At 42.0% G+C, this 22720-nt stretch overlaps 1 protein-coding gene across 1 annotated transcript in view; it reads right to left on the reverse strand.

Moving 5' to 3' along the window:
* The window catches only part of LOC139447384 (chordin-like protein 2), a 66428-nt gene extending 44234 nt beyond the window's left edge, over window positions 1-22194 (reverse strand). The window contains exon 1 of the mRNA XM_071228708.1: window positions 22175-22194. The gene's annotated coding sequence lies outside the window, so the exon portion shown is untranslated. The remainder of the gene's footprint in view (window positions 1-22174) is intronic.
* Between the last annotated feature and the right edge of the window lie 526 nt (window positions 22195-22720).

Consider the following 22720-nt stretch of genomic DNA (forward strand, 5'->3'; position numbering starts at 1 on the left):
CGGGTACATTTTCCCCACACCTTGACATGGGTACATTTACCCAAACCTTGACATGGGTACATTTTCCCCACACCTTGACATTGGTACATTTTCCCCAAACCTTGACATCGGTACATTTTCCCCACACCTTGATATCGGTACATTTTCCCCACACCTTGACATCGGTACATTTTCCCTAAACCTTGAAATGGGTACATTTTCCCCCAAACCTTGACATGGGTACATTTTCCCCAACCCCTGACATGGGTACATTTTCCCCAAACCTTGACGTGGGTACATTTTTCCCAAACCTTGACATCGGTACATTTTCCCCAAACCTTGACATGGGTACATTTTTCCCAAACCTTGACATCGGTACATTTTCCCCAAACCTTGACATGGGTACATTTTTCCCAAACCTTGACGTGGGTACATTTTCCCGAAACCTAGACATGGGTATATTTTCCCCAAACCTAGACATTGGTATATTTTTCCCAAACCTTGACATGGGTACATTTTCCCCCAAACCTTGACATGGGTACATTTTCCCCAAACCTTGACATCGGTACATTTTTCCTAAACCTAGACATTGGTATATTTTCCCCACACCTTGAAATGGGTACATTTTCCCCCAACATTGACATGGGTACATTTTCCCTAAACCTTGACATGGGTACATTTTCCCCCAAACCTTGACATGGGTACATTTTCCCCAAACCTTGACATGGGTACATTTTCCCCAAACCTTGACATTGGTATATTTTTCCCAAACCTAGACATTGGTATATTTTCCCCAAACCTTGACATGGGTACATTACCCCAAAACCTTGACATGGGTACATTTTCCGGAAACATTGACATTAGTTGGTATAATGAGATAGTGGGTGAGTTATCGAGTGAGTTGTCGAGTGAGTTTTTGAGTGAGTTATTGAGTGAGTGCGTGAGTATTTTAGTTACATTTCGGTGTGTCAGCTTGATGTGGGAGGAAAGCCTTAAACGATTGGTTTTATAGGTTAATCACCTTTAAGGCATCCACGAGCATGGCTAAATAGGGATCTGACAAACCAAGAATCGTAAACATGGCAAATAAGGAATTGAATCCAAGATCATATTATTTTTGTACGCCGAAGAGACACAACTCAGCACAGAGACTGAGTCACCCAGCCCGTGCCCCAAACTCCCAACATGAACAATACACCATTTTGAGACGACCCCTAAGACGGAACCCAGTCGCATCCCGTAGACGCTACATAGGTGAAAGTTTGGGAAAAGATACTTTTGGAGCCGTTGGTCATACGCTGTGTATACAAGTCAGAGGGATAGAAGGATCTAAGCAAGACCCAAGTGAGAAGTGATTGTTTTCTGAGCGAGGCTTCCCGAGACATCGCGAGACATCGCGAGACACAACAGTATATACTAGAGGTATTAGGTTGTTATTGTGGAGATATAAAGTATGCATCGGGCTCCGAATTCGAGGAGCTGGGAAGACATGTTAAGCTAACACTCAGTGTAAAAACAAACGAATCAGGAACCAAAACGCGAAATTTGTAAACCACACCTTTCCCCTGTTCACCTTCCTGTGTTCTTGCACAACAAAAGTAATTCTCAGTTAATCAGGTTCTGTTTGGAAAGGCTTGTAGTCTATGAACTGGTTTTAAGGTTCTCATGCGTCAGTACTGCGTACATTTTAAACATAATTAATCGACATTTTATCGTTAAGAAACTTATTTAATGTTGTATCTTAACATTTAAGGCCAGTTAATAATATCCGTACTTCTCCGATGGTTTTACAAAACTGACCGGGTAAGGAGGGAATATTTTATTTAAGTACGTTACAAATCTATAAAGTAAACTTATTTCTAATGTACCATGTGATCGCTTTTTGGCCACGCCCAGTGCGGCTCGAAGTATGAAGGAGTGGGTCCGAGGCTATGGCGACTCTAGCGACCCTTGACAAACAGTGAAAGGCATTGTATCTGCAAGATATGGAATATACCGGAATATGGTGCAAAAATGAAATCTGTGTTGAAAGAGGCGTTTCTTAAAGCTTGAAAAGAAAACATTAGGGTTGTGCGGTTCCTGAGAAAAAAACTTTTTCAAATCCTAATTAGCTTAGATTGTTTCATTTGAAAGAGATTTCATTTATTCAAGTAATTTTGAGACAATACATATTCCCCGGGCTAGGCCAGTGTTTAGAGTGGGTTAGAGCTTGGTCCCCATCATCGACAAAATGTGTAACTCTTTGAAAATACAAAAACAATAATCCACTGACACAACCTAGAACACACCCATCATTAAAAAGAAAATTTCCATTGGTAAGCCGTATCATCAAGTAAAAGCTATGTCCTTTTGAAATAACAATGTCTGTAGCTGAATATTTACCTTTTTATTTCTGTTCACTGTTTGGCCAATGTTTGTAACCACTAAAATAACCCCATGAATCCGCAACAGGGACGGATGACATTACTAGCATAAACGAAACGACTATCCAAAATGGCACCCATCGCTACCAGTCAAGGGAGATAACTGGAGCCAGAACTGCGCGTCATCGAATTCCGTACCTCGGTATGAGTCTTGGCGCCTCGAGTGAAACGTTCTGCGCCTGGTGCGCATTTCCGTTGAGGTCTTGGCGTTGAGTTAGGGTCATGAGACTCAGACATTGCGTCATACGCGTCAGAAAAGGATCCAGGATTTTTAAACAAGGGGAGTTGACATTATACTTAAACTCAAGTAACGACGTGGCTTGGTCGAGAGCTCCGGTAATGGTAACTTTACATACTTTATGATTGAGTATTAAAAAAAAAAAAAAAAAAAAAAAAAAAAAGATACCGCTTGGATACCCTCAGTGAGTGAGTGGTTGTTTAAACTATTTTTGAACAGCAATCGGTAGATTAACATTAAGTCCCAGAACTAAAATTATCTTATTTAAAAACGAATACCCACAAAAAGAATATCATTCTTGAATTGAGTTGGACTCCTTTTTCTAGGGTCTTGGAGACACTAAGCATTCGGCTATAGTGATGGGGGCGGCCCAAACCAAGGATCACTATCAGGGAACTTGGTACGCTAAGATCTTAACTCACGGCCACCAAATAGGGTAACGGTGAGGTGAGGTGAAATTGGGTTTAACTTCGCGTTCAAGATTATTGCACTAATACAGCGACGTGCATGTACGTTTGTCTGTGTTTGGCTGCTTGTACTAGTCCGGACTAATGCCGAGTTTATAGTGCTAGCTCACTGAGATACCATGCCGCAGTATAATGCGAATACTCCACTCAGACACGGTATACTGACTCCGAGCTGACCAGTCCTTGTTTTAGCCCCTTAATGCCGAGCGCCAGGCAGGGTAACAACAAGTTCCATCTGTTAACTTCTTTTGGTATGACGAGGCCGGGACTCAAATACCGTAAAAAAGAAGGGGCGCCACTCTGCACCGTGGGCAAACTGACGACTTGAATGGAGCCTCCTAGGGTTCCTAGTCTCGGTTCTTACAATGATCTTGCCGTAAAAAGGCGACTATGCTTGTCGTAAGAGGCGACTAACGGGATCGGGTGGTCAGGCTCGCTGACTTGGTTGAAGCATGCCATCGATACCAATTGCGTGGATCAATGCTCAATGCATATCACTCACTGGATTGTCTGGTCTAGACTCGATTATTTACAGACCGCCGTCATATAGCTGGAATATTGCTGAGTGCGGCGTTAAACAACAAACCAACCAATCCTTCAATGATAGTACTCCCCTCTGCTTCTGAGAGTGCATCTATGTCCTTCATGAGGTCGTCATGGTCATGGAGTTCACGACCATCCTTGTTTCACAATGAACTGTATGTACCTTCCTCTGAGACTCGCCAAAGCCAATTGAACCCATCTATCGTTTTATCTTGCACGACATTCTTGAACTTCAGTGCAAATCGTTATTTTCTCATTTCGATCAGACTACGAGGGTCGGTTTTTCCATATTCGCGTCTCGTGGTATGCCGCGGTTGACCTCCGCACTGTGACGCTGACCTTTATTGCTCCGCCACTGCTGCGAGTGAGGCGGCAAATAGGCGGAAGGCGGAAGAATACAATAGAAACAACAAGTGTTGCGCGCTCTCTGAAGAAAGGTCCCGCTGAGAGAACAAATATGAACGGGTAGGGGGGAAATTTGACATGGAAAAGAGGATTTGCATTATAGATATTTGACATTTCCTCTGTGAGCCGTTGTTATCATATAGTCTGGGGATTAGCCTGTGTGTGTACGCTAGTGGCTAGTTGTTAAATAGACACAGACAGACAATATTTTGTAAATGCGAATGACCCCTGGATGAAATTAAAACGTGTTAGAGCGGCAAGAGGCTGTCTCCTAGCGGAATTACAATGGGAGACAGAGAGGCGAAGCGGCAGCGCGCAATTGAGATAAAACCACACGATTGGTCGAACAGGAAAAATGATAATGAAGATAAATTTCTTCAATTTTCTGCTGTTCTCACGTGGAGCGGCGTCTCACAGACTTTCATATCTCGCCATTCAGGTTCGGGAGATGGGCGACACGAGCAGGCTAGCCATTATTGCGATGCATTTACAACAGCGCTGTTCTAACCATGTCCGACTCGGCGCGTTCTGACGGCTTTTTGTGAAGGCGTCTGCAACGTTTATCCGTTATTGGATCTGTGTAACCTGTTTGTGTATAGTGTGCCGCCGTGTCTCCCAGCCTCTTTGTCTGTCTGTACCATGTCTGCTGGAGTCGATGTCTGTCTGTACCATGTCTGCTAGAGTCGATGTCTGTCTGTACCATGTCTGCTGGAGTCTATGTCTGTCTGTACCATGTCTGCTGGAGTCGATGTCTGTCTGTACCATGTCTGCTAGAGTCGATGTCTGTCTGTACCATGTCTGCTGGAGTCGATGTCTGTCTGTACCATGTCTGCTAGAGCCTGTGTCTGTGTGTACTGTCTGCTAGAGTCGATGTCGGTCTGTACCATGTCGATGTTAGTCTGTACCATGTCTGCTAGAGTCTGTGTCTGTGTGTACTGTCTGCTAGAGTCGATGTCTGTCTGTACTGTCTGCTAGTATCGATGTCTGTCTGTTCCATGTCTGCTAGTATCGATGTCTGTCTGTACTGTCTGCTAGTATCGATGTCTGTCTGCACCATGTCTGCTTTAGTCGGTGCCTGTTCGACCATGTCTGCTAGAGTCGTTCTCTGTCTGTACTGTCTTCTAGTATTGATGTCTGTCCATACTGTCTGCTTGAGTCGATGTATGTCTGTACCATGTCTGCTAGAGTCGATGTATGTCTGTATCAAGTCTGCTAGAGTCGATGTCTGTCTGTACCAAGTCTGCTAGAGTCGATCTCTGCCTGTACTGTCTGCTAGAGTCGATGTCTGTCTGTACCATGTCTGCTAGAGTCGATGTCTGTCTGTACCATGTCTGCTAGAGCCTGTGTCTGTGTGTACTGTCTGCTAGAGTCGATGTCGGTCTGTATCATGTCGATGTCAGTCTGTACCACGTCTGCTAGAGCCTGTGTCTGTGTGTACTGTCTGCTAGAGTCGATGTCGGTCTGTACCATGTCGATGTCAGTCTGTACCATGTCTGCTAGAGTCTGTGTCTGTGTGTACTGTCTGCTAGAGTCGATGTCGGTCTGTACCATGTCGATGTCAGTCTGTACCATGTCTGCTAGAGTGTGTCTGTGTGTACTGTCTGCTAGAGTCGATGTCTGTCTGTACCATGTCGATGTCAGTCTGTACCATGTCTGCTAGAGTCTGTGTCTGTGTGTACTGTCTGCTAGAGTCGATGTCGGTCTGTACCATGTCGATGTCAGTCTGTACCATGTCTGCTAGAGTCTGTGTCTGTGTGTACTGTCTGCTAGAGTCGATGTCGGTCTGTACCATGTCGATGTTAGTCTGTACCATGTCTGCTAGAGTCTGTGTCTGTGTGTACTGTCTACTAGAGTCGATGTCTGTCTGTACCATGTCGATGTCTGTCTGTACCACGTCTGCTAGGGCCTGTGTCTTTCTATGTTAATTTGCGACACACCTTTTCTAAACTAACGACGGAGAAGATGATACGAGCGTTGAATGTATCACAGCAACTCATATCCTGTTTTATCAACATAAACCGATTGCATGTTGATTGGTGTTCATGTTATCAACCACTGGTATATCTAGTAGAAACTAATCATCATATCAGCACGATTGGAAAGGACTTAATAAGATGAGACCGATGTGCCTATTGGATTTTGTTTGTTTGTTTGTTTGTTGTTAAATGCCGCACTCAGCAACATTCCAGCTATATGACGGCGGTCTGTAAATAATCCAGCCTGGACCAGATTGATTGACATCATGAGCATGGATCCACGCATTTGGGACACTATGACATGCATCAACCAAGTCAGCGAGCCTGACCACCCGATCCCGCTAGTCGCCTCTTACGAAAAGCATAGTCGCTGAAGACCTATTCTAACACTGGTCATGCCTCTAGGAATATCTCAAAATATGTTTCGACTAATAAAACTGATTCAGAGTCAGAGACTCGAATGGGAAGAACGTTGCTCGTGCTATCAACCACTGGTTTGCCGAGTAACCTGATCGATTGTTTAAAGGACGTCGAGCTTTAATAGTGTTTACTGTGTCGAAACATAACTCAGAATTTTGAATGTGTCACATCAAATATCAAAATTCCTGGAAACAAATATGAAAATGTATATATCTTTGGTAGGGTAGGTAAGTGTTGTATCAGCCTGTACCTGCAATCCTTTTCACTGCCCCAAGGACTTGTATCCTTACGCGGGTCATTTTCCCGTTCAAACTAAGAGATCTATTCAGCCACTGACACGATGCATGTGAAATGCCAGCGAATCTATCAGCACTACAAACCCTCCTTAAGAATATCTTTTGATAAGTGATATCCAACAAACTTAATTCAGGAAGGAATGCCAGGGTGAAACATTCCCCCGGATCTACTTTTTCACACGGCGGAATATCCGGTGTAGTCTGCTGCAGTGGCGACACGAAGCCTGGTTTTATCGAGTGGAAATATTTGTTGTATATTTCCAGACTCCCGTATTGGCATGAATCCTGAGGTGAGTATACGATCAGCATTAGCGGTCTTCTTGGAGCCACGGGGAGTAGATGAGCGTCGCCATTTTTGCTCGAGCTGTCAAAATGGCGGCGGCATCGTGCCAGGTATTAGCGGCCATTTTGAATTTACGTGCTTAACTTAACGTAGAAATTTATCTGAATAAAAATTCGTGTTGATTATCTCATTTCATGATTGTTGAATAAGAGCTGGGCGATAAGGAGCTGATAAAGATGTTGAAATTGACAGTTTTGCTTCTATCGTTATCTTCGTATTATGAATCACATGGCGTTGATCAAGACTATCTACTTATCAATGTGTCTTCGTCTGTGCATCTACTCATGAGCGGTCGATTCAACCAGTGACTGTTCGTGAGGCTAGCCAAAGGGTGAGAATCGATAACGTCACAGTCAGCAGACCTCCCGGTATATCACAGCAACCTGCAAATAATCGAGTCGGTAGGCAAACTAGTGGTTGAAAGCATGAGCAAAGATCAAATGAGCTGGATATGACCGAGTTAACGAGCCTGAGGGCCAGATCCAGTTTAACAACCACTGGTTTGCCTGCTCCAGGCCCAAACATACCCACGTTTACTTGACATTGACATATATATCTAAAGATATACCACCACCTCTGTGGTCTAGTGGTAGAACGTCTGCCTGGAGAGCGGAAGATCCGGGGTTCGATCCCCGGCTGCTACCTACCAAAAGACGTTAAAAGATGGTACTTGTTGTTACCCTTCCTGACGCTCGACATTAAGGGGCTAAAACAAAGACTGGTCGACTCGGAGTCAGTGTACTGTGTCGCTATATAAGTGCAATAATTCTGAACGCGACGTTGAACCCTATTCACCACACCACCTAAGATGTACACGATTTGTATATTAAGGCTTCTATAGTCGGTGGGGTAGCCAAGAGGTTAAGAGTTGGCTCCTCACGCCATGACCTGGGTTCGATTATCAACATGGGTACAATGGAATATTGCTAAAAGCGGCGTAAAATCCAACTCACCCACTACGGATGACGTGTATGTCAATGTCAGCTTCTTTCAGAAATAGGGCGACTGGGTAAGCTTGTGGTTCAAGCAATTAAACGTCACACCGTAGACCTGGGTTCGAATCCCCACTTAGGTACAATGTGTGAAGCCCATGTCCGGTGTCCCCCGCCGTAATATTGCTGATCATTGGTTAAAGGACGTGAAATCCAACGCAATCACCCGCTCCCTCGTTTATAAACTACGAATACTATTTATTCTTACAGTGTCTTCTGTGCAGGAATATCCTAGAGGCAAACCATTGTGTTTCAGGGAAACCTCGTTTATCCAGATAGTATTGTCCGTATGATTGAACATCCGGACAGCTGAATGTGACTTGCGTTACCTCCCTTGCCTATACATACCCTGAACCATTCGTCACCACTCGCCCCCTTCCCGTAACCTGCAAGAAGACTCGTCCCCCATCGATGAATGTTATGTGCGAAAATACGACAAACCAATCAGAATGCGCGTATGCTTTCAAGTTCTTCGTCAAAGAATCACTCAAATAATTTTTGAATTTATATATGTCTTGCATCTAAAAATATACCAAAGACACAGTTAAATATGTTCAATCATACTGTATAATTCTGCACGCCCCGATGTGCTTTAAATTGCATCTGAAATAATGTGGGAAATCTGGGGAAAATGTGTGAACCATTACGCAACGAGTTCACAATTATTTTAGGTATGCCCGTTTGCGCTAAGACGGAACCCGGTCGCAAAAATGGCCACGAGAGGGGCACGAGTCGCTATTCGGCTTGTCCCGGAATAACACGAGTTGGTCACGAATGACCCTGAACCACATCTTGCGGCAGTGATTTCCGCGAATATAAGATTGAAACCCGTAATCCTTGAATACTTGCATGGTCCAAGGACGCACAACAAATTGTCACCCCCATCAGTGTACGACTCAGGGTGTGTGTTTGTTGTTTAACGCCGCTCTCAACAATATTTTAGCTATATGACGCGGTCTGTAAATAATCGAGTGGCCCAGACAATCCGGTGATTGACACCATGAGCACCGATCCACGCAATTGGTATACAATGACATGCATCAACCAAGTCAGCAAGCCTGACCACCCGATCCCCTTAGTCACCTCTTATGACAAGCATGGGTTGCTGAAAACCAGTTCTAACCCGTGATCAAGAACAAACGACCAGTGATGCTCTCTCTGTATGTTGTATTTGCGGGGTTGTTGAGCATGATTTGTTAGAAATAAGTGATTCTTGATCGAACTTGTACCACTATACTTGAGAATCGACGCAATTTATATACACTGCGAGTTTCATTTGACACAGACAAGAATGGCTGTTTGAATCATTAATCACTATTTCAAATGCAGAGTGCAAACTTCACTCCTTGACGTCTATAACATTGATTATTTTAGACTGGCATTCTATTGTGAAGATGTATTTTTTCCCTCAGAGTGAGTGAGTTTGATTTTAAGCCGCTTTTAGCAATATTCCAGCAATATCACGGCTGGGGACACCAGAAATGGGCTTCACACGTTGTGCCCATGTCAGGAATCGAACCCGAGCCAACGCTTTAACCACTAGGCTACCCGACCGCCCATATATATATATTTTTATGAAATGGAAATGACACGCTAATAATTCCCATGACTTTACTTTAATTACAAATTGTTACGAGAATATACGAGATGTTATCCTAGTTAAAGGATGACCTTGACTCGCAGCTGAGTCCCAAAACGAGGCTTACACAATCGTACGTTCCTGCGCCATGTTGAGCGTCACTGTTTGTTTCTACAGATAAGTTTTTACAAGTGGTAGTAACACAAGGCCCCCTCCACAAAGCGATCTCAGCGCTAAAATAAACGTAACTCCAAAACGTTAACATAGGCTTACGATAGTCGTTCTAGGATAGCTTTATGGAACGGGCTTTTATTTTGTGTGTAGAAAGGGGCGTCCACTGTGACGTGTTGAGGTCACGTGTTATTGCAGGTCTTCCAGCCTTTGAATGTCACTCGATGGCTTCCTTTAACAGCTGTGAAACTGTTGTGTGCATCACGAATGTACCTGGTGCTTTGGGCCCAAATGCCAGACAAGAGTTTTTATTTTTTTCATGATATGCGGTATTTTCTCATTACCCTGCACGGCATCACGTGGTCACCCGCGACCTCCTTTCAACGACTCGGGGAATATTTCTTGTAAGACGGAACATGTGTTGAATTTATGCCGCATGTTTCGCCGCGACAGACCAATCAGACAGAAACCAAGCCAGCCCTCTTAAATCTTCCTCGGGGTTAATTCGTGTCTACCTATAAACCTAAACACAACCCATAAACCTATAACAATTCACGCAAACACAACCGTCGACATCACTACGGGGGTAAATGGGATTCAAAACGAGGCTACTTACCTGTGTCGCCATCATAGGGATTGTCTCAGGTTTTTCAGTGTACCTTTTTGTGAGAAGTGATTTTTAACATTGAAAATGAAAATAGTTATGGCGTCTCCACCTGAAGTGAGTAATCAGTGACGACAAACGAAGTCGTCAGCTGTGCGAGAGTCGCGACGTTGCGGCCAGACGATGACGCAGTGGCTTGGTTTAATGTTGAGAGCATAAAGCATCTCCAAGTCAGCCGCTCCTTGACAGCTCTCCAGCATATAACATTCTAACCTAAGTGTATTGAAGGAGTTCTGTATGATTTAGTCTCATGCAGACCAAAGTACCCGCTTTCATGCTGGAATTTTATATATCTCCCTATGCCCACTTGAGTCATTCCCCATTGCTTAAGTGATGCATGGCCTTGAACTCGTTGGGCATGTCCATTGAGTTATTAGCCACGTGTCTGGTCTCGTAGTATCTCGTGTATTATCGTTCACATGATAATGAGGAAATAAACTTTAATTGATGCAAACAAATTGTGTTAATGTCGAAAGAGTGAGTGAGTGAGTGAGAGTGAGTGAGTGAGAGAGAGTGAGTGAGTGAGTGAGAGTGAGTGAGTGAGTGAGTGAGTGAGTGAGTGAGTGAGTGAGTGAGTGAGAGTGAGTGAGTGAGTGAGTGAGTGAGAGTGAGTGAGTGAGTGAGTTAGTGAGAGTGAGTGAGTGAGACTGAGTGAGTGAGTGAGTGAGTTAGTGGTCGAAAGAGTGAGTGAGTGAGTGAGTGAGAGTGAGTGAGTGAGAGTGAGTGAGTGAGTATTGCTTTACGCCAGCATCATTACAGCAATATCACGGCGGGGGACACCAGAAATCGAACCCAGGTCTTCGGCGTGACGAGGGAAGACTTTAACCAACAAGCTACCCTACCTCCCCTCATGATGTAAGAGAGAAGTGTCCAGTGTGCTGGACTACAAAATAGCCTCCATTTTTTATCCGAGGTGTACTGCTGAAATTTGGAGACCAGATATTGCTTCAGCTGCAGATGCAAAACCAGATATATATTTAACTATGACCCTATATGTTTTTCTCTCTCTAAAAACACCTTGCAACAATGTAACCTTTGTGGAAGACAATTTCTTGTTACTCCAGCAGTATGAAGCATGATTATTATGAAGCCTTTTCGGGGACAATATACTTTTTTCAATACAATCCTAGTGTATCACCAAGTGATTAAAATAGTTAGAAAAGCTAGGAATGGGGACGGGTTGGCCATATTCTCACCACAAGTTGCGTGACACAGTCCAGTGATCGGATTGCAATTCCCAAATTCGCCCTGACATTAATATAAAATGGGTGCGGAGAGGTAGCCTAGAGCTTAAAGCGTTCTCTCGTTACGCCGAAAACCTGGGTTCGATTCCCTACATCGGTACACTGTGTGAAGACCATTTCTGATGCCTCCGCTGTAACATTGCTAAAAGCGGCATAAATCATAATCACTGACGAGAAAGGGGCTGTCGGGTAGCCTAGTGGTTAAAGCGTTCGCTCGTCACGCCGAAGATCCGGGTTCGATTCCCGACATGGGTACAATGTGTGAAGCCCATTTCTGGTGTCCCCCGCCGTGATATTGCTGGAATATTGCTAAAAGCGGTGTAAAACCATACTCACTCACTGATGAGAATCTGGTGATTCAAGAAGTAGAATCAACGAGCCCCGAAGATTCAAATGATTTCTCTCACTTAACCATGTTATGATTGAAATGTAATTATTTTCTCTATAGTTTTGCATAAAGACCTATAGTTGCGTCAGTTTTACTTGTATAAATGCCGGTGAATTTCTGGCTCAGAATCAAAAACATAAAACGTAATTAAATAAGTTTGGCATTGTTGTTTTCCTATTTCTCCAAAAAAGTTTTTAACTTATGTAAAAAGAAGTTATAATATGCACATCAAAGGAATCAAGACAGAATCAACAAAAGAAAATATTTGACGGCTAAACAATTTCTAGCAAAGCAGACTCTAAACTATAACAATCTTCGCAAACGGCGAGACACAATTTAAAACTTAAGGTAATCTACGAAACGCATCATTTTTTAATTTTTTAAAAACTTTTTATTATTTTTACAGATGCGCATATTACACATATAGTGATTGTACTTTAAAGAGAGGAGTAGATGACAGCTTGACCCGAAACGAAACATATTTTCTTATCTATGTAAAACCATTAAAACACAACCAACAACAAAGCAAGATAAAATCTAAAATTAAAATAAACCTTCATTTCATTATAAAACCCCTAACCCCTTAACTCTAGTTCCGAATAAATCTTGTTAAGTGCGTGCCACGTCCACACGAGAATCTGAAAACAAATGATTACATGTCTAAAGTTTAATTTCAACCATAGTTTAGTCTAGACGTTGCAACGTCGTTTTCGGTGGCTGTGGTCATGTCTACGTTGTTTTATGACTGACGTGGATGTTGCAAGCGTGTACATGGCGACGGATATGCTGTAACACGACATCTCCGTGTCTGAAGTCGGTTTGCTGTCAAGACGGTTTACCGTGAGATGAAATTTAAACTATGCTTCAAATTATTTTCATGTACCCAGGACTTAATAGTTTTATATCCCAGTTCAACAAGAGCAAAACATGATTGAGGAACGCGGAATATTTTCATGTGACGCTTTTATGGTCTGCGCGTTCTGTCATTTAGAAGGCTAACGTGTTGACATTATATTACTTTGTAAATATGTTTGTATTTGATTTTAAAGTTTTTAAATATATGAAATATTTTTATGTGGAAAGGTTTATGCGGTAAACTCGTGTTTCAACAAAACTTAAATAAAATAACAAATGTACGGTAAACTACGGTTATAACGAACTCAAAGGGACCGCTCAATTTAGTTCGTTATAGCCGTAGTTCGTTATATGCATATATACAGCATAACTACAGCAAATAGTCGGGACAAAAAAAGTAAGTTCGTTATATCCGTCAGTTCGTTATAAGCGTGTTCGTTATAAACGTAGTTTACTGTATTTGGCTTACAATCGCATTTTTTCCGCGGAAGGATTTATTTGTGTTCCTCTAGCATATTTTAAGCTTTCCGTGCCCCCACCACCCCACAACACCACCCCACAACACCACCCCACCCACACTACCCACTCCACCACACACAGTCCCACGTCCATAAGCTTAGGCATGATATTGAGTTTAGGGACAGAGGAATTCGTGGTTTAACCTAACCGCAATTTGAATGCCTGTAAACAAATAAACATCTCGTCAAGATTAGGAGAGGCATAAACAGACCCCTTGACGAATAACGGGTTTGCTGTTGTTGTATAAACATTCATAAACGTCAGAGTTTTGATTGACAGTTAGTAAGGTACACGTTAATGACATATAAACAGTTCATTTTATGGCATGGTAAAATAAATAGGTCACATGTGATAATATGTAATTCTACGAAATTTTATGTCGTCATCGCACCATTCATTCCATTGGTTTTATTCAGCATCCGGACATATAAACAAAAGTGAGTTAGTTAAATGATTATACTACCGATAAGGGCATGGATATAGGTAAAATTATTTTCATTAATTGTCACTGGGCGGTAAACCAATTGTTTCATTGTTTTCATTGTTTGCGAAGAGATAGCAACGTCACGCCATGTGAAGGCATTGTCGCGGATAATTGTATATGACGTCATCCATTGTTCATGACGTCAGGGCGATTTTTGTGTGACTTAGTTCCAACAGATGTCTCCATTTGAGATCAGGATATTACAAACTCACAGTTTCTACATTTTCGCCCCCAAAATGACTATGGATATAATAAAAAATGGCATAACTCGGCATTACGGAGTATCGCCAAAGCTCGAAACTAACAGCATAAATTCACTGGTAATCCGCAATTCCGAGTAGGTTATTCTCTAAATCTACCATGAATGCTGCGCTTTGGGTTCCAAATCCAGTTTTGCACGGTTAAATCAACAAGTAGTCCCGCTGTACCCCAAAAAACGGTATCATTATCTCCTAATTAGTGTGTGGTATGTTCAAACACTTTATTTTCGCGATTTTCGTGCATACAGGTAAAGCACGTGCTCCCCTTGTTAAGCACGTGCTGATTCCTAATTCCTTACCATTGGCACTGAACTTTAAAAAATAAAAACAAAAAATGTGACTATGACAACGTCGTCAAAGACGACAACAGTATGTTGTTATGAATCTTAAAAAGACGCCAACGTCAGTGACATCGTTGACAACATAGTCGTAAAAAGGTATCGGCGAAGATAACAACTATGATGGAGGAGTTTATGACAAAAGTGACAACGAATTCGACGAAAGTTTCCGTAACAAACCTAAGAAACGTCGGCGACGTTATGACGTTAATTATGTTGAATACGACGTCAGTGACAACGTACAAGACGATGATTTCGTATAAGCAACCATAAAGCAGTATCGGCGACAATATCTTGATAACAACGTAGACTGTGATAGTAGCGCATAACTAGAGACCATATACATATGGTCTCTGGTATAACCAACTCTATACAGATACGTCCATGACGTTGACGTTACCAACAAGCAAAACGTTATCGGCGCCGGCATTAATAGTCGTAACAAATTTTAAGCAAGTCAAACATAAAGTAGACGCAATTTATGGATAACAACTTCTTTAATACCGTAAAGCCGACGTTTCGGTATAGATCAAGTGTTTCCTATCAAACAATTCAAGTCAAACATGAAGTAGACGCAATTTATGGATAACAACTTCTTTAATACTGTAAAGCCGACGTTTCGGTATACGTATAGATCAAGTAATGCCTATCAAACAATTCAAGTCAAACATAGCACCAGGTAATTTCTCCATCCGCACTGTTCCCACATTCAGTAAAGTTCACTCGGTTCACATACTATATAACCACTTTCTACAAAAATTACAAGTTCGAGCAAATTATTTCAATATTTTTTAGAGCCCAATATATAGTCCCACCTCCACTTGTGTGCGCTCCGTTGGCATTTTAACTAGGCGGAAACCAGGTGAAATAGTTTTTCAATTATGCAAATATCATTTTAATGATAGTAGTGTATAGACGTCTACAAAGACGTATTAGAACAAAGCAGGCGTCCCCCGAAGTCTAGTCATAATTGTATTAGCAATTTTTTAAACACGGCTGTCATAAATTCCTCCACTCGTATTGGCCCTTACCTCCGAAGTCGGACCGACTGTCTACCGTAAGGTGGCGAGTAGTCTCGAACATCGCCGACATGTCTACCCGACCCACCCTCTCACCCGGCGTGCGCCAACATGAAGGGGCACCGGCTCGTAAATTCAAGCAGCATGTTATTACAAGGAGGAACATCATATGGAGGGGGCGTCTCAAAACTATTTTGATTAAGTAGTAATTATGTTATGTGAAAGGGAGCATGTTTTTGATTTACTTCTGGAAGATGATGAATTGTAAAAATCCCTTGTGGTTGGTAGACACCAACCCAGCATGTGAATAAGGTAAGTAAGCAATATTGCAGTTACATTAATGCTCTATTAAAGGTTATCATCGATCTCTTATTTCAAAGGCTGCTTTATGCCCCAAATGAATATATTAATGAACTATTATTAGTGTCGCGGATTTGTGCTACCCGTATGTTGTGATATATGTCCAAATATGGTGTAGTGGTAATAATACAGGTGTCGTGTGCGGAAAGGGGATTGAGACTTTCTGTGGTCACGAGTTATTATAGGCCATCCAGTCTTTCAGAATCGCTTGATGGCTTCCTTTAAGTCGGATTTCGGAGATAGTGTGATGAGTGAGTGAGAGAGTTGGGTTTAACGCCGCTTTTAACAGTATTCAAGTTATATCACGGCGTGTCAGCTTAACGTGGAAGGAAAGCCCGAAGTGATGCAGGTCTCAGACGTTTACCGCTTCGGTGAAACCCAGGAGCACGGGTATAGTCTGACAAACCTAGAAACATTATCGGGGCGAACCGGGATTCGAACCAACAATCATAGGTTTCTGGCGTGCCCAAGGGACGCTACTCAGCACAACTAATCGCGGCGCCTTAGACGACTGGGCCACCCGTGCCCCCGATAGTGTGATGACTGGTCCCATATGAGGATGTAAATAACGGCAAACGTGTCTGGTAAGTTAATTACATATCAACCGTCTTTGGACTGGCAGGTTATAAAACTTCATTACCAAGGCGCAACTTGTTGTCTCGTACTCATATACATTTCAATAAGATATTTCAATAGTCCTGTATTCTTTGTTGTACCTATCAGTTCGTGTGGTCCAGGTTCGATGTTATAGACGTCATAAGGCTCATAACGGAGTAAACCAACAGTCACTCACCAGCTCAAAATGGCTGATTCCCGCTGTACGGAGTTACGTCCCTTGTTTCTGGTTCGAATCCTAAATTCGGCCCCTTGTGATACTTGGTCTGAAAGCGTCATACCCAGGCTAACGGGTTTCACTAAAGGTTTAAAGGCCCATGCCACTGTCACGTGGGTTGTAAGATTTCATCTTACATAAAGCCAGCTGAAATACTGTTCGATGCAGGTTAAAGTCCAACTCACTCACTCACTTCGGGATGTCACACACGCCGTACCAGTCGACTTAATATTTCGTGATATTTCCGAGTTCGTGGACAGGCTTTCATGGCGACGGTCCTGTTGTCCCAGTAGCTGTAGCAGAAGAAGCAGTTGTGGAAGTAGTAGTAGCAGCAGCAGTAGTCGTAGTGGTAGTTGTAGTAGTAGCAGTAGTAGTAAAACTAGCGCGACAGTAGTAGCAGGATCTATTTTCAAGCGGCTTACATCGATGCAATGACTAATATTCCAGTTATTTGACTGAAACAGACAATCCAGTGATTGATATCATGAGCGTCGATCCACGCAATTGGGATACGATGACATGCATCAGCGAGTCTGACCACCCGACCCCGTAGTCGCATCTTACGACAAGCATAGTCACTTAGTAGTAGTAGTAGTAGTTGTAGAAGTAGAAGTAGAAGTAGTAGAAGTAGTAGTAGTAGTAGTAGTAGTAGTAGTAGTAGTAGTAGTAGTAGTAGTAGTAGTAGTAATTAAAGAAGAAGCAGCAGATGTAACTGAAGTTCCGTAAGATTAGCAGACCTAGCAGAAGCCGGCATCGAATTTTGATATTAACCCGCAGATAATGAATATATACTCCGCAACAAGGAGATGAATGCTGCTCGCCAGACCAACTCTCCTAACCCCGGCTGATCGTAATGGGAACGGTTATCGTCACACAAAGGCTATGTTTGTTGGTCGTGGCCTGTCGACTACAAGCATTAACCCACTGTCAAGAGGGGCACTTGTATTTAGACAGTAGTCGTCTCTGGGTAATATACACGGCCCGACGGGGGCCATTGGGATCCATTGCTCATTTTCATTGGTCGTAAATCTAAAATCTGTCTTTTTAATAATCGTAAATATGACTTATAACCATAAGTGATATTTTTTTTATAATCACTTGTGATAACGATATTGTATTATATTTTATTCGTTGGTCGCGAAGTCTCGTTATTCAGAGAGAGAGAGAGAGAGAGAGAGAGAGAGAGAGAGAGAGAGAGAGGTGATGAGAGAGGGTGGGGGTAACAGAGAGAGAGAGGGGGTGGGGATCACAGATGGTAACAGAGAGGGTGGGGTGGAGTGGGGGTAACAGATGGTAAGAGAGAGAGAGAGAGAGAGAGAGAGAGAGAGAGAGAGAGAGAGAGAGAGAGAGAGGGAGGTTGGGGTGGGGGTAACAGAGAGACAGAGAGAGAGGGGGGTGGGAGTAACTGAGAGAGAGGGGATGGGGGTAACAGATGGTAACAGAGAGAGAGGGGATGGGGTGGGGGTAACAGATGGTAACAGAGAGAGAGAGGATGGGGTGGATTAAGAGAGAGAGAGAGAGAGAGAGAGAGAGAGAGAGAGAGAGAGAGAGAGAGAGGGAGGGAAAAATGAGGGGCAGAAAATAATTTTATTTAACCACAAACTACACATGCCACAAACAGTAATCCATCCTAGTTTCAACAAGTATTCTGTTTTCTCGAGAAGTTTCAAGAGCTCCAGCTCTCCCCGTCATAGTGTAGTGGTAGAGGTAAAGTGTCATTTGCGTCTTGGTTTTGTATTTCAAATTTAAATTACCCGGTCATAGCGATCCGCAGATTACACGAGTATTCCATTTGTACAGCCATCGAACACTTGTTGACTCACGGGTCGATATGATTGACACGTGTCACAAGCGCGCAAGATGTTATCAAGACTTTCCGTGAATATCCGCGACTTGGTACTGTCTATTGTCTTCCCCATTGTCCCAGATTATAATACCCCCGTGAAGATCCGGGCTAGAACTGGTCTTCAGCAGCCCATGCTTGTCGTAAGAGGCGACTAACGGGATCGGGTGGTCAGGCTCACTGACTTGGTTGATGCATGTCATCGTATCCCAATTGCGTAGATCGATGATCATGATGTCAATCACTGATTGTCTGGTCAAGACACGATTATTCACAGCCCTCCGTCATATAACTGGAATATTAGTCATTGCATCGATTTAAGCCGCTTGAAAATAGATCCTGGAGATACAAGGTTATAAGACCGGTTCCTCGCATCGAAAACTCTATCCGTTATATTATGAAAGAATATCACATTCGCGACATCTCCTGTCCAAATTCCGTGATCATTCCGTATCATTCCGGCACAAGCCGGAAAAGCACGAGTGTTGACGAATGGCTTACAAGACACGTAAAGAGACAAGAGGCGACGACTTAATTAACCTAGACGTATAAGTATATCATCTAATTATAAGATTAACTACTAAGGATTCAATTATTTTTAATTTAGTATTCGGGAAACACGTGAAAATGTTGAACCTTTTCCCAAAACTGACAGCAATGACATCCGTTTGTTCATTGACGTCATGGTATTGTTCCAAGACGTAATTATGACGTCATATATGAGAGTGTGTGCCATATTGTATTTACGAAACTACTATTACACTGCTACTTTGCATAAAACGCCAGAGATGAATAGACACGCTAAGCAAGCATATCAAAACCACAGGGGCCTGTGTAAACTTCAGCAACCCATGCTTGTCCTTAGAGGCAACTAACGGGATCGGGCGGTCAGGCTCTCTGACTTGGTTGATACATGTCATCGTATCCCAATTGTGTGGATCGATGCTCATGATACCAATCATTAGATTGTCTGGTCCAGGCTCGATTTCCAAACCGCCGTCATATAGCTGAACTATTGTTGAGTGAGGCGTTAAACAACAAACAAACAAATGTACAGTATCAGCTACCTGCCTTAAGGTTAAAAACTGTGTCATTTTTCACTGACACTGACACTGGGTGTGGCCATATACATTATAGCTTCTAAAGTTTGCGAAACCACCCCCTGTCTTCATGCCTAGCTGTGTTGGCATATTTGACTTGACTTGGTCATGTCCGTGGCTTTCTGCGGTTGCCTATGATCTGTCAAGACTCGCAACAAATACGTTTGAAATAGCGAGAGTAAGACGGACACTGATATAATGTCGCAGTGCTGATCTGTCTGAATGGATCCTGACACAAATATATCCAATACAACCCATGCAATTCTATAATAGTTTAGATTAGTCTAGATTACTGCAGTTTCTTTCTTCTGAAAATGAAGAGAGTTATTGAGGTCCTTTTTATTATATTGCATTAAGATAATTTAACGACGGTCTAAAAAAACAAAACAAAAATCTTTTCAAAGACTATAGATGTTAGTCTATAGCAGTACATGCGTCGCCACAAGCAAATTTGCATATCACGTGACCGTACTTGTTTGTTTGTGAACAAATGTGCTAATTCTGAAATTATAGCAGTCGGCCAAGAGCGGTCTACAGTTTGTCTTTGCAGAATTAGTAGGGTATCCTACTACAACTGTAAGACTGGAGAGTATGACAATATATATACTACTCAAAAGAAGTTAAGGATCACCTGATTCTTTCATATTACTATAGTTAATCTCTCATGCCATGACAGATTAACTTTACCATTATGAAAGAATCGGGTAATCCTTAACTTCTTTTGAGTAGTATATGTACATATCAAAATGTCCGTATCGCTATCCATCCGTAGGGTGTCTACACATTGAGCCATACAGCTATTGTAAACATAGAAATACGTAAATGAAAATGAGCTTTCACGTTTAATATTATGTTCTCAATAATAGTTAACTATATATTTCATGACATATGTTTATCGATATGTGCAGACTTTTCAAAATACAAAATACGTTGATGACAAACACAGGTAATTTGTTGAATAGACTGTGTGAGATGTGACGAATCGTCACATCCCGTTGGCCTGTGGCAGAGCTGCATCGCAAGGAACTCTGGGTAGGAGACAGGGGCATGAGGACGTTATTAAACATATGCACGTGCTTTATAACCACCCGTGAGGCGTTATAAAAGAATAAGAAGTCACCATACTGCTCCACCCATGAAGCTACTAGCTTTGTCAGGTATAAATAAAAAACAATTATTTCATGTATTTATTTAAAAATATTTAAAAAATGTTATCTAACTCTGATACTGCCTTTGAAACGGACTGGGCGTAGTTCCGTCAGAAAATGTTATTTCACTCGAGTGAAATATAGATTTAATATTTCCACGTAAATATAGTATTTCATTGCTAAAATATATACATAATATAACAAACATTGCGATAATGTCTATACTTTACTGATATGTTTGAAGTAAACATACCCATTCGAGCGTAACTGTTAAATTCACGTTCCAAAGATAAATAAATTAATTAATTGCTTAATTACCGAAAATCAGGAATATGACTGAAATTAGGATCAGATGTCAACAATGGACGCACGTATGCATACTATATAGTTATATCGGTGGCAACATGGAAAGCCCCACTTAGAATTTTTTTTATATGTAATATTGGACACCTGTGAACCAAGATTACAATTTTATGTAATGAAAGACACTTGGAACGCAAGATTACAATTTTATGTAATGAAAGACACCTGGGAACCAAGATTACAATTTTATGTAATGAAAGACATTAGGTAACCAAGATTACAATTTTATGCAATAAAAGACACCTGGAACGCAAGATTACAATTTTATGCAATGAAAGACACCTGGGAACCAAGATTACAATGTTATGTAATGAAAGACACCTGGAACGCAAGATTACAATTTTATGTAATGAAAGACACCTGTGAACCAAGATTACAAGTTGATGTCATAAAGAACACCTGGGAACCAAGATTCCTATTTTATGTAATGAAAGACATTAGGTAACCAAGATTTCAATTTTATGTAATGAAAGACACCTGGGAACCAAGATTACAATTTTATGTAATGAAAGACGCCTGGGAACCAAGATTACAATTTTATGTAATGAAAGACACCTGGGAACCAAGATTACAATTTTATGTAATGAAAGACACCTGGGAACCAAGATTACAATTTTATGTAAAGAAAGACACCTGGGAACCAAGATTACAATTTTATGTAATGAAAGACATTAGGTAACCAAGATTACAATTTTATGTAATGAAAGACACCTGGGAACCAAGATTACAATTTTATGTAATGAAAGACACCTGGGAACTAGGATTACAACTTATGTAGTACTGGACACCTGGGAATCGAGGTTACAATTTTATGTAATGAAAGACACATTGGAACGAAGATTACAATTTTATGTAAGAAGGACCTCGGGGACCAAGATTACAAGCACAGGTGTACAGCATCAGATTAATACATTCAAACTCCTACCTCGAACAGTTGTGTCTTTGTCAAACGGTATCCGTCAATGTCGGATGTACTTACTGCAGAGCTGACACGCTCAAGTGACGACAGCCGTACTGTGAAGGTCTGCAGGCAATAGTTACATTGATGCTGTTTACTACCGATTACTAATACCTGTGTTCATTACTTACAGCCCCCGCAACAACACCGGGTCAACCCTTACAAACATACAGACACAATGTGTCTTCTTATTGCAAGTCACAGACATCTGTCCACAAAAGATAAGACGCCATTAAATGTGAAATAATATTTGAGCAGATTCATCCCATTGATGTAAGTAATGATTATAGTCGTATTTTCCAACATGTGTATTGTGCCATTAGGTAGAGACTACATCCATCGCAACCTGCGGTGAAGCAGAAAGATGTCTCCATTATGCCTTAGTTATAACTTGAATGCACTTGATAACCTCTTTCGCTTGAGAAGTTCAACGCGGTCGTCGTTTCTGGGCGGGGTATGTCTGACGGAATAAAGAAAACCGTGGGTGGCGATGGGTGTAGTAGGCGGAGGGTG

The sequence above is a fragment of the Haliotis cracherodii genome, unplaced genomic scaffold (genome assembly GCF_022045235.1).
Source record: "Haliotis cracherodii isolate W230 unplaced genomic scaffold, xgHalCrac1.p SCAF_7, whole genome shotgun sequence".
Taxonomy (NCBI): domain Eukaryota; kingdom Metazoa; phylum Mollusca; class Gastropoda; order Lepetellida; family Haliotidae; genus Haliotis; species Haliotis cracherodii.